Source organism: Arachis stenosperma, chromosome 3, assembly GCF_014773155.1.
Source record: "Arachis stenosperma cultivar V10309 chromosome 3, arast.V10309.gnm1.PFL2, whole genome shotgun sequence".
NCBI lineage: Eukaryota > Viridiplantae > Streptophyta > Magnoliopsida > Fabales > Fabaceae > Arachis > Arachis stenosperma.
In genome coordinates this window covers 104,798,682-104,809,442 of record NC_080379.1, presented here as the reverse complement: position 1 = coordinate 104,809,442, position 10,761 = coordinate 104,798,682, and the positions used below count along the sequence as shown (strand labels likewise).

The window sequence follows — 10,761 nt, the reverse complement described above, 5'->3', positions numbered from 1 at the left end:
GACCGCGTCCGCGAGTCGACATCTAGTCCCTATACACACCAAACAAGTGATATTAAGTTGATCAGTCTCAATATCGCAGGTCTAATGCTTTAAGTTCCAAATGCATGCTCACAAACGTTTATGCCATATATATCAGTCAGATATCCTAATAGCACATAAACACATATACAGAGAATGCACAGAAGCACAATCAGTCTGTCTTTCAGGCTCTATAGGATCGAACTGCTCTGATACCATAATGTAACACCCTACCACACTAAGTTTTACGCTTAAGTCGTAAAACAGAGATGGTGTGGTATTACGACCTCTGAATAAAATAAGTACATATAATAGCAGAAGAATTATAATATGCTAGGAGCCTTGAAGAATAGAGGAAACAAAAATCGTGAAATAAAAGCGCAACGCTCAAGGAACGAGTTAACCTGCGTGCTAAGAAAACCATAACTATTAAACACAAGATAACAGAAGTGGGAATAGAGTGCCAAAGATACAAAATATCAAGCTCCTAACTCAGCCTGCGAAGTCAAGACTGGCCGGAGAATATTTACACATATATACATACATATCCAAAACCCAAAAGTACATATACACAATCCTGCCTCTCCATAAACCTCTAAGAGGATCAAAAAGAATAAGTCATGCGGAGAGAAAGCTAAGTACATATATATACATCATAGCATAACAAAATATCCCAGTAACCACTCCGCCTCAAGAGTCCAGACGCCTAACGATATGCCTTTCGACCTGCATCTGAAAAACAACAACATAGTATGGAATGAGAACCGGAGGTTCTCAGTATGGTAAAGATGCCACACACATAATATATAAGGTCCTGGGAATGCCAGAGGCAATCCTAGAACACCGACACTCAGATTATAGAGCTTAAAGTATTAAACAGAAGCCATAAAAGGTGGTTCTCTAAAAATATTTAATCCTAACTTAACTTAACCTTAAATCTAAATCCCATACTGCCATTCCTCCATACCTCCAACTCCATCATGCATTTTTACTGACAACTAAACAGACAAAGGCAAACACAAGAAGGTTACAAGTACTGCAGATAACAAATATACATTTAACATGGCAAGTACATTTAGGCACACCCAATTAATACACAAGCAAGTAATGCAAGTAATATGCATATGATGCATGCCTGTCCTATGGCTGATGAGGCTCATCTGTCGGTTATCCAGCCAACCCGACAAGTCTGAATTGTCCTTAGACTGTCCCCCAACGTGCATCCCCAAGAGTCTATGCATAGATTTTTCTCAAATAATCAATATTGCTCAATGGGGGTAACATTCCCGGGAATTTATATAGTGCCCGGTCACACTTACATCGTAGGGTCAACAGAGTATCGAGTTTTCAACCTGGTACACGTGGTGGCAAGCCACGGCACTTAATCCAGGGAATCTCGTATCTCAAATTATTCAAATTCATAAGCCATATAAATAATTCAATTTTAATTCATCAACATCCACATCATTCTCAATCGCATCTCATTCATCATTATACGTCAATCATATTCAATCCTTATCCTTCATTATCACACCTCCCATTCTGTCCATCAATAGTTCCAATTCAAAACATAATTCATTCTTTTCTAAATGAATCAAACTTAAAACATGCTCATTTTCTTAATAACTCTAAATCAAACCATATACCCTTTGAATCTAAATCTTTTTAGATAATCATATAAACAAAATCTCTAATTTTTATGAAATTTCGGCAGCATCTCCTCTAAAACTCGGACTTTGTCACCCTTTTCGGGTCCAAACCTGCATTCTTTTCAATTCAACATACCCTTCCTTATCATCATAACAATCACCACAATAAATCTACCTCAGATCAACAATTAAACTCATACAATATTCAAATCCAACAACCAAAATTCAACTAAGAATCATAGTTCACAAATCCTAGGCTTTTAACACAAAATACTTCATTATCACAACAACCTCAACAATAGTTATACCTCAAATCAATAATTCACCAAATCATTAATTAATCAACAAGCACTAAACCAACCATGTTCATTAACAGTAACATTCAACCATAATTCTCTCCAAATTACATAACAACATTCACCATCCAAAATTAATAACTAATTATCCAATAAACTTCAACCAAATATATATTCATCGACAAATTACTAAACATTAAACATACACCTGCATTCCAACTTATCCTATGGTCATTTAGCCTAAGTTTTCACAGAACATTATATATTAAATGCAAGAAACCTAAACCATACCTTGGCCAATTTCCACGTAACGACCAAAGCAAATTATTTAAAACCAAGGCAGCCCCTTCAAAATTCAACTAATCAGCTTCCTCCAAGTTCCAATATTCACAATTTCAAGCTCTAATTATTTATTCACAACCTAATACACATTTATAACACATATATATCCAATTTAATACTCAAAGCTAAAATTCAAAGAAAATAAAATGGAATTATTGTATCCTCACCTTACCCAAGCTTCACATAAGCATGAGTGAACGTTTCCCTCAAACTAATTGGATCCTAAAACATCAGAAAACAAAGAAATTCAACATTCCCACTTAAAACTTGAAAATTGGGGGAAGAGAAGGCTGAGAGAAAAATAATGAGTTACCTATGAAATTGTTCCGGTAGAAATGTAGAGCTCGTCGCGGTGAACGCGTGGCCGCAAACGGTGCGGCGATCGGAGCTCGAACGGAGGAGTTACGGGATTTTGAAAGTAACGTGAGGGTTACGGGATTTTTCTCGTTCTTCCCTCCCCTGGAAGCTGAAAGCTTCGTTTCTGTTGGAATGAAGGGGATGAAGGGCTTGGGTTCACTTAAAAGGGCTGGTCCGGTTGGACCAATAGCCCGGTTCGGGTCCGGTTCAACCGGTTCGGTCCTTTCGGTCCAATTTTGGACCTTTTTTTCGAAATTAGTGTCAAAATTCTCGTTTCGATGAGCTCTACCCTAATTTAATATAATATTCACATATCTAATCCTCCTTATTAAAAACTAATTTATTGACTAATTATTTACTAATTTAATCGGGGTTTACATATTAGTTTCAATTTCAGTTATCAATATTAATACATGCTATATATTATATGGTTATCGTTATTAGTAGCTGTTATATATTATTTGTTCTACCAAGACTATAAGTCAATATAGCATTTCAAGGTATTTATCATTTTTCAAACCATCAAAAATGGAATGAGGTGGCTTAAGTAGTTGCTTTTATATATGTTTCAATTATGTGCTTGCTAAAATATTTTATTTCCATTATTGCGGGACCTAATTAAAGTGCCATTGCCATTTTCATTTTTAATTAATTTGGATTTGGAATTGAATTTGTTGGACTTAATTAAAATAACCTTTATAACATGCACTACATATTGCAGGGCAGTGGTGAAAACAATGGAGCTCATAATGGATGATCACACTACTCATGAAATTTGATATTTTGTAACTACGTATAAGGAAATAGATATGTGACACTTGGAATTGTAATTCTTATTTTCTTGTTATGACTTTGATTTTTGATACTTTGTGATCAAAGTCTACTTTTGTGGTGACAAGTTTATATATAAGGTTTTTTTATGGAAAAGTTTATATATATGTTGGATTGGTTGATATATACATAATTATTTTGGTCTATGATTTTAAAATTATATATGAATTTTGCACGAAATATTAGGAAGATTAATAATGAAAAAAATTCTGACCTAATTTATGGCCACGCTTAAAAAGCGTAGCTATATTTTACTATTGGCCACAACAAGCACGCTTAATAAATGTAGCCATAACCTGAAAATTGGCACCCTTTAAAAGTGTACCCATATCCTCATCTATTGGCACGCATTATAAGCGTAGCCGTATCTTTTGTAGTCATAAATAGCCACGCTTACCAAGCATAGCCATACATGACCCTATTAGCACGTTTAAAAAGTGTAGCCATATCTTACCCTATCGGCACATTTTAAAAGCGTAGCGATATGTGAACTTTTCAGTACGCTTTTGAAGCGTAGCAAGAGATATAAGCGTGGCAAAAAAGAAAGCGTGCCGATAGATCCACAAAATTGCGGTGATAGAGCAACCGGCACACTTGCAGATGTGACCCTTTCAAAAGCGTACCGATAGCTCAAAAAGCATGGCAAAAAGCTATCAGCACGCTTTTTAGCAGTTTTCGGCACGCTTTAAAAGCGTGGCAAAAAACTTATTTTCTTGTAGTGGTAGGTTCTAGTAGGATCTTAAAACTATTTTTTACTAAATCATTTATTTTTTCGATCAGTTGTTACACATTCGATTCAATGGAGAGATTGAAGCAAGACATCATACGAAAACTAATTACTCTCATCGGCATTGCCATTAAGGAAAACGTTTTCGACGACCTTCCAAAACAAACCACCTTGTACGTAACAAGACCACCTAGTATATATCACATTAATAATGAAATACAATGCATAACATAAATTGTTACAGCTCATTCTTGACACCAATATGTCCACCAAGAGTTGTTGTTCACTGCCATTTGATTCCATGCTTGCTTTGCCTGGTATTTGTTCTCATCCTTATATATCACCGGCACATTTTTAAATAATTGGTTTAAATTTTTTGTTTTATTCCTCAAGAATCTTGATTCCCAACATGTTTCCATTTTTCCTTCAATCCAATTAACAATATCTCTCTGACTCACCACCATAGTAATGTCTTCTTCAATAGCACTAACATCTTCAAGTAAGAATTGAATTGCTTTTTGTAGTCCTTTGAGTAATGCCTCTCCAGCAGTATTTTCATTCCTAATGTTCCCCATAAAGCACTTCACTTTACTACTAATTTTTGACAAGTAATCACCTACTGCAAAACCCTTTAATTCCAGTATAAACTTTAGACATTGCCACCAAATCCAATATATTCCTTCTTGATTCTCTCTTCTACTCCTAGATATTGTCATAACCTTTCCCTTTCTAACACACCATTGGCCAACATAATTTTTTACTTACTCCCACCCACTATTCCACGTAGTCACCTCATTTTCAAATACTTTCAATTTACGACTTTTCCACACTACCCATACAACCGCAAAGAAATGAATTGCCCATCTCCTCTTTTTGTGTTTGTGGGTCTCTTGATTTATCCAATTTTCAAACCATGACCTCATATCACTACATTCCACCCACAACACATTTCCCCAACACAAAGACAGCCGCCATAATTTTGTCAGAAAACTACAATGCATAAATAAATGATTTACCGTCTTGTCTTCAGTATCACATAGGGCGGATTTTTCTTCTCCCTGTTGAACAATGTTCCTTCTCATAAGGGTATCTTTTGTATATAGTCCCCCTATCAAGGCAAACCATGCAAGCATTTCCACCCTTGGCGGCACCAATCCACTCCAAACATCATCAAAGATATGCTTTATTGTAGGCATCCCAAACTCTTTTTCCATTGCTATGGAAATAAAGGACTTTGTTGAGTACTTTCCATCCGCATTGAACGTCCACGTCAAGTTGTCCGTAATACCTGCACATACAGTATCCAAAATTTTTGTTAACTCACTAATAAGTGTTTTTTCGTTCTCAAAGAATTTTCTCCGCCATTGAAAATTCCAGACCTAACCAGTACTAATTCACACACCACAATCACTAATGTAGCTGTCTTTTAGATTCGAGATGTTAAAGATTTTATTATAGGGACTTCACAGATTTTATTAGGTTTTAATCTTTTTCTTACTAAATCATAGAAATTTTATAAATTTTATTCTGTTTTTTTTTTCTCTCCTACTAAATTATGAGATTTGTCCATGATTTACGAAATTCTAAAAAATAAAAGTAAATCATGCACAAAACCCATGATTTACCTATATCATCATTTACTCATGAAACATATTTCAGGTTAAATTTTTTATCATTGATAAAAGATGTGTTATACACATATATTTGGCCATATATGAGTTTTACATTGTTATAGTGTTATGCTTTTTACTTTTTAGATAAAAACACAAAACGTTGATGTTATTTTGTGCACACCAAAAATTTTAAAATAAATTTAACAAAACATAGCATCGTTGTTTTGTAGATAAAAATTATTTTTTAATTTCGTATGAGAAAAATGCTACCACTATTTTGTGTGTGAAAAAAAATATTTTTAAAGCTTATGTGAATATGTGAGGTAAATTGCGATATTGTATTTTTAAAAAATATATTTAAAAAATTAAAATTGGTCAAAACGTCATTGACGTATTTTAGTAAAAGTGAAAAAATAATGGCGTTTTGTTAAAACATTAGTAGCATTTTGTGTTCATATAAATAAAAAAATATAAAATTAACTATAAAAGGAGTGATGGTGTTGTCACTTTTTTAATTTTGATAATTGGGATAGAAATAGTGTATAGCAGAGTTATTAGGGTGTAAGGAGATTGACCGCACTCTGATGACTGCGCTGAAGAAATCAGACAGTCCGAGTTGAGAAACAATAATCGGACGGTCCAATTACACAAATTGGTACGTACCAGATGCCATGCGTCGTGTATGCAGCGCGCCCCAGCCTCTTGACCTGCGCCACTCCTTTTCACCTTCTAAACTCTCTCTCCCACCTATCCCTTTCACTTTCAGTCTTGGCTCACTCACCCCAGAACTCACTCTCAACCCCACTTTTCTCTTCTCTTCTTTCGTTGTTGCACAAAATTAGCTACAAAGAAGAACACTCAGCCCCCACCAAAATATCAACAATGCCTAGGAGACTCAAAATAAGAGAAGTTAATCATCCAGATCTTCACATTGTTAATTATCTTAATCTTCTTAATTATGTAAGTTTTCATGATCAAATATTTTGATTTAATTAAAAAAATAGTAATGATAATAATAGTAGAGACTAAGATTATAGGTATATATATAATATTATTATTAATTGTTAGAAATAGCCGGTACAATAAAATAAATTTAAAATATTTTGAATAATTATTGAATTAATTGTTATTATAATATATTATTTAGATATTTAAAATTAAGGATTAACGACTTGTTTAGAGTTAATATATTTTTTATTATAGTGCATTGGAAGTTTTGAAATTTTTTGGATAGATAATTAATTATTTTTCATCCTTAGTTAGTTAAGTAATTAAAGTATTATTATTATTATTATTATTATTATTATTATTATTATTATTATTATTATTATTATTATTATTATTATTATTATTATTATTAGAGTAAAGTATCATTTTTGTCCCTAACGTTGGGGGTAAATCCTATTTGTGTCCCTAACGTTCAAATCATCCTATTTGTATCCCTAACGTTTGTAAAAGTGATTCAATGTTATCCTGCCGTCAATTACACATCATGAACGCTTTAGTTTTAGTTTTAAACATCTCTTCTTGAAATTAGAATACAAGTGTCTGGGATAGAATCGATGATCCACTCTGAAAAATAGCTCATCAAAAGTTGAAAATAATTCCTACAACATTTACATAATTCACTTTTTTAGGGACATAATTGAATCTAAACACAAATAGCGGGTATAATATTAAAATCCAACACATCCAAGTGAGACCTAATTGAGAATAATTGAAAAATATAATCTGATTTGTTAGTATAATTGATAGTAGGATAACATTGAATCACTTTTATAAACATTAGGGATACAAATATGACGATTTAAACGTTAGGGACACAAATAGGACTTACCCCAAACGCTGGGACAAAAACAATACTTTACTCTTATTATTATTATAGCTGCATGAACTGAAAAATAATAAGGAATAATAATAATAATAATTGAATTGAATTTAGTATAATTTAGGTAATGAATTATGTTAGTAAAACTAAATTCAGAGAACACATGTCCGACATTAATATGAGCTTCAGCCTCGGCTCTTTTCCTTGTGAACAACTTATTAAACCTGTAAAAAAAGTGCAGCAATTGGGAGATTGCGCGCCTCTTTTAAGACTGGATTGATGCATTCTACTAGATTGGGGGTCATATGACTTCATCGGTATCCACCATCAAAACATATCGTTCACGTGGGATCCAGTTCAGTCAGTTGGTGTAAGCCTCACCCCATTGGCATAATCGCTGATAACGCATTTCGTACTTGCGAATCATCCTCGAATATCCTATAATAAAAAAGGCCAACTATAAACAACATTCATTATAATAGTAACTATAACAATTACGAACTTCGTTTTATTCAAATTTACCGATGTTGACAATAAGCTTCTGCAGGTATGGTGCCTTGAACTTTTTCAAGAAGTTGGACTCTATATGCCTGATACAAAACATGTGAAAAGCTCTAGGAGGATACCAAGCTCCGTTACTACGAGCAATAGCTGAACCGATGGATTCTTGTCGACCAGAGATAAGGCCCACCATCACGTGTCATTACATGTTGTCACAAGTTACTAAGAAAAAAGTGCCATGCGTCAGATGTCTCTCCTTCCACTATTTCAAATGCAATAGGCACGATATTGTTATTGCCATTCTATGAAACTGCAACCAACAACTAACCCTATACAAATGAATCCCGTCAACCTGCACTATTGGCTTGCAATGTGTAAATGCTCTAATACAAGCATAATAACTCCAGAAGACTCGAAGTAGTACACAGATATCAGGAACCAAGTCATCCTTCTCGTACGCAGGCATTGTTTCAAAATGAACAACTGCTGATGGCTCCTTGTGACACATGGCCTTAAACTATATGGGCAAAGCTTCATACGAAACTTTCCAACCTCCAAATATTAACTCTACTACATTCTGCTTTTCTAACAATGCTTTGCAATAACTTATCGTGTAGTTAAACTTCGACTGTACTTTTATAATGACTAATTTCACCTTTATAGATGGGTCAACCTCTACCGACGGCTTTATTGCTTCTGCAATTGTGTTAGAATCCAGCTTCAAATGGTCTTGAGAAATGGTGGCTCTAGTACAAGTGTGACTATTATTATACCTCCTTATCTCCCAGCAGTACTTCTTACACATTTTGCTAACCTTAACCAACCAATCATAACCTACACCGTATTGTGTACATTTAGCATAGAATGTCGTTACTTCCGACTCATACACCCGATAGTCTACACCTCTGTGGATGGTATCATCTTTCATTGCTTTAATCACTGCCTCCGGATAAAGCACTATTTTACGGTTTATCTTGTATTAAATTGAGTGGATTTTGTCACTTATTCTCACACTTATCCATATACATTGCATGTTTTTAAGTTTCCTTCCTAATTTCGTGCTATGATTGAAAACATGCTTCTTGGGCGTTAAAATTGCTAATTTTTAATCCTCTCTTATTACCATTCGATGCCGTGATATGTTTGTTAAGTGATTTCAGGTTTTCTAGGGCAGGAATGGCTTAAAGGATGAAAAGAAGCATGCAAAAGTGGAAGGAACACAAGAAATCGAAGTTTTGAGAAGCTGGCCTTGACGCGCACGCGTGGATGACGCATACGTGTGACCGGTGCATCAGGCAAGCGATGCATACGCATGGATGACGGATACGCGTGACCAGGAATTCATTCAGTGACGCGTACGCGTGGCTGACACGTACGCGTTACGAGCGTCACGTGTTGCAATTAACAGAATTTGCTGGGAGCGATTTTTGGGCTGCTTTTGGCCCAGTTTCAAGCCCGAAGATGAAGATTAGAGGCTGCAGAGTGGGATGAATGGAGGATCAATCAATCACTTTTCATTCATTCACACTTTAGGTTTTAAGATGTAGGTTTCTAGAGAGAGAGAGAGGCTCTCTCCTCTCTCTAGGTTTTAGGGTTTTTAGTCTTATTTCTTCTTAGATTTAGATTTCATCCTGCTTTAATTTAGTTTCTTTTCTACATTCTATTATTCTAGCATCTTAGTTTATCTTCTCTTGTTGATTTCTTTATTTTCCCAATTTAGTTTATGAACTCTTCATGTTAGATTAAATTTCTTTTTTAATGCAATTTGTGGTATTTCATGTTTATTGCTTCTTTCTTCATTTGTTATTATTGATTCCTTGCAATTGTTGGTCTTAGATTTTACATTCTCTTATTACTTTTCTATGCTTTTATTTTGTGCCCTCTAAGTGTTTGATAAAATGCTTGGGTGGATTTTAATTTAGATTTTTATGTTCTTGACTTGGATTGATTATTTAGAGACTCTTGAGTTATCAAAAGTCTTTTGTTGATTGGTGATTGAAGACTGCCGGTTAGCTTGAACTTCACCAAAGCTAGTCTCTCACTATGAGTTGACTAGAATTTGTAAACTCAAGTTGATTGTATGCACTTGACCTTCCTTCATTGGTTAGAGGTTAACTAAGTGAAGGCAATTCACATTTACCATCACAATTGACGATGATAACGAGGATAAGACTTCTAATTCTCTTTCCTTGCTACGAGCTTTCTTAGTTATTAGTTTATTTTCTCGCCATTTTACTTTCTTGTTTCTTATTACACAACACAAAAATATACTTTTTCATAACCAATAATAAACTACACTTCCCTGCAATTCCTTGAGATACAACCCAAGATTTAAATACTTCGGTTGATTTTATATATTGGGTTTGCTTAAGTGACAAACAATCTAAACGCTGATTGAGGTTTAATTGTCGATTTAGAACTATACTTACAACGCGATATTTTTGTGAAAATCTTTACCAATATTTTTCCTCCGTCACCTCCCTCGAACTGAATTTCATTCCCATAGTAAATTCACCATCCGCCATAACAAGAAGCTCTGGTACAATCACACCACAAAATATATTATGATAAATAGTTATTAAATATATGTCTTAATAGT

The 10,761-nt window shown here is 34.3% G+C and overlaps 1 long non-coding RNA gene across 1 annotated transcript; it reads right to left on the bottom strand.

Annotated features, from left to right (window-relative positions):
* Nucleotides 1-473: 473 nt before the first annotated feature.
* Nucleotides 474-2,785, bottom strand: LOC130970341 (uncharacterized). Its single transcript, XR_009082040.1, has 4 exons — nt 2,619-2,785; nt 2,473-2,527; nt 2,255-2,384; nt 474-750 (listed from the first exon to the last, which is right to left on the bottom strand). It is a non-coding gene; the product is annotated as an uncharacterized LOC130970341 (long non-coding RNA).
* Between the last annotated feature and the right edge of the window lie 7,976 nt (nt 2,786-10,761).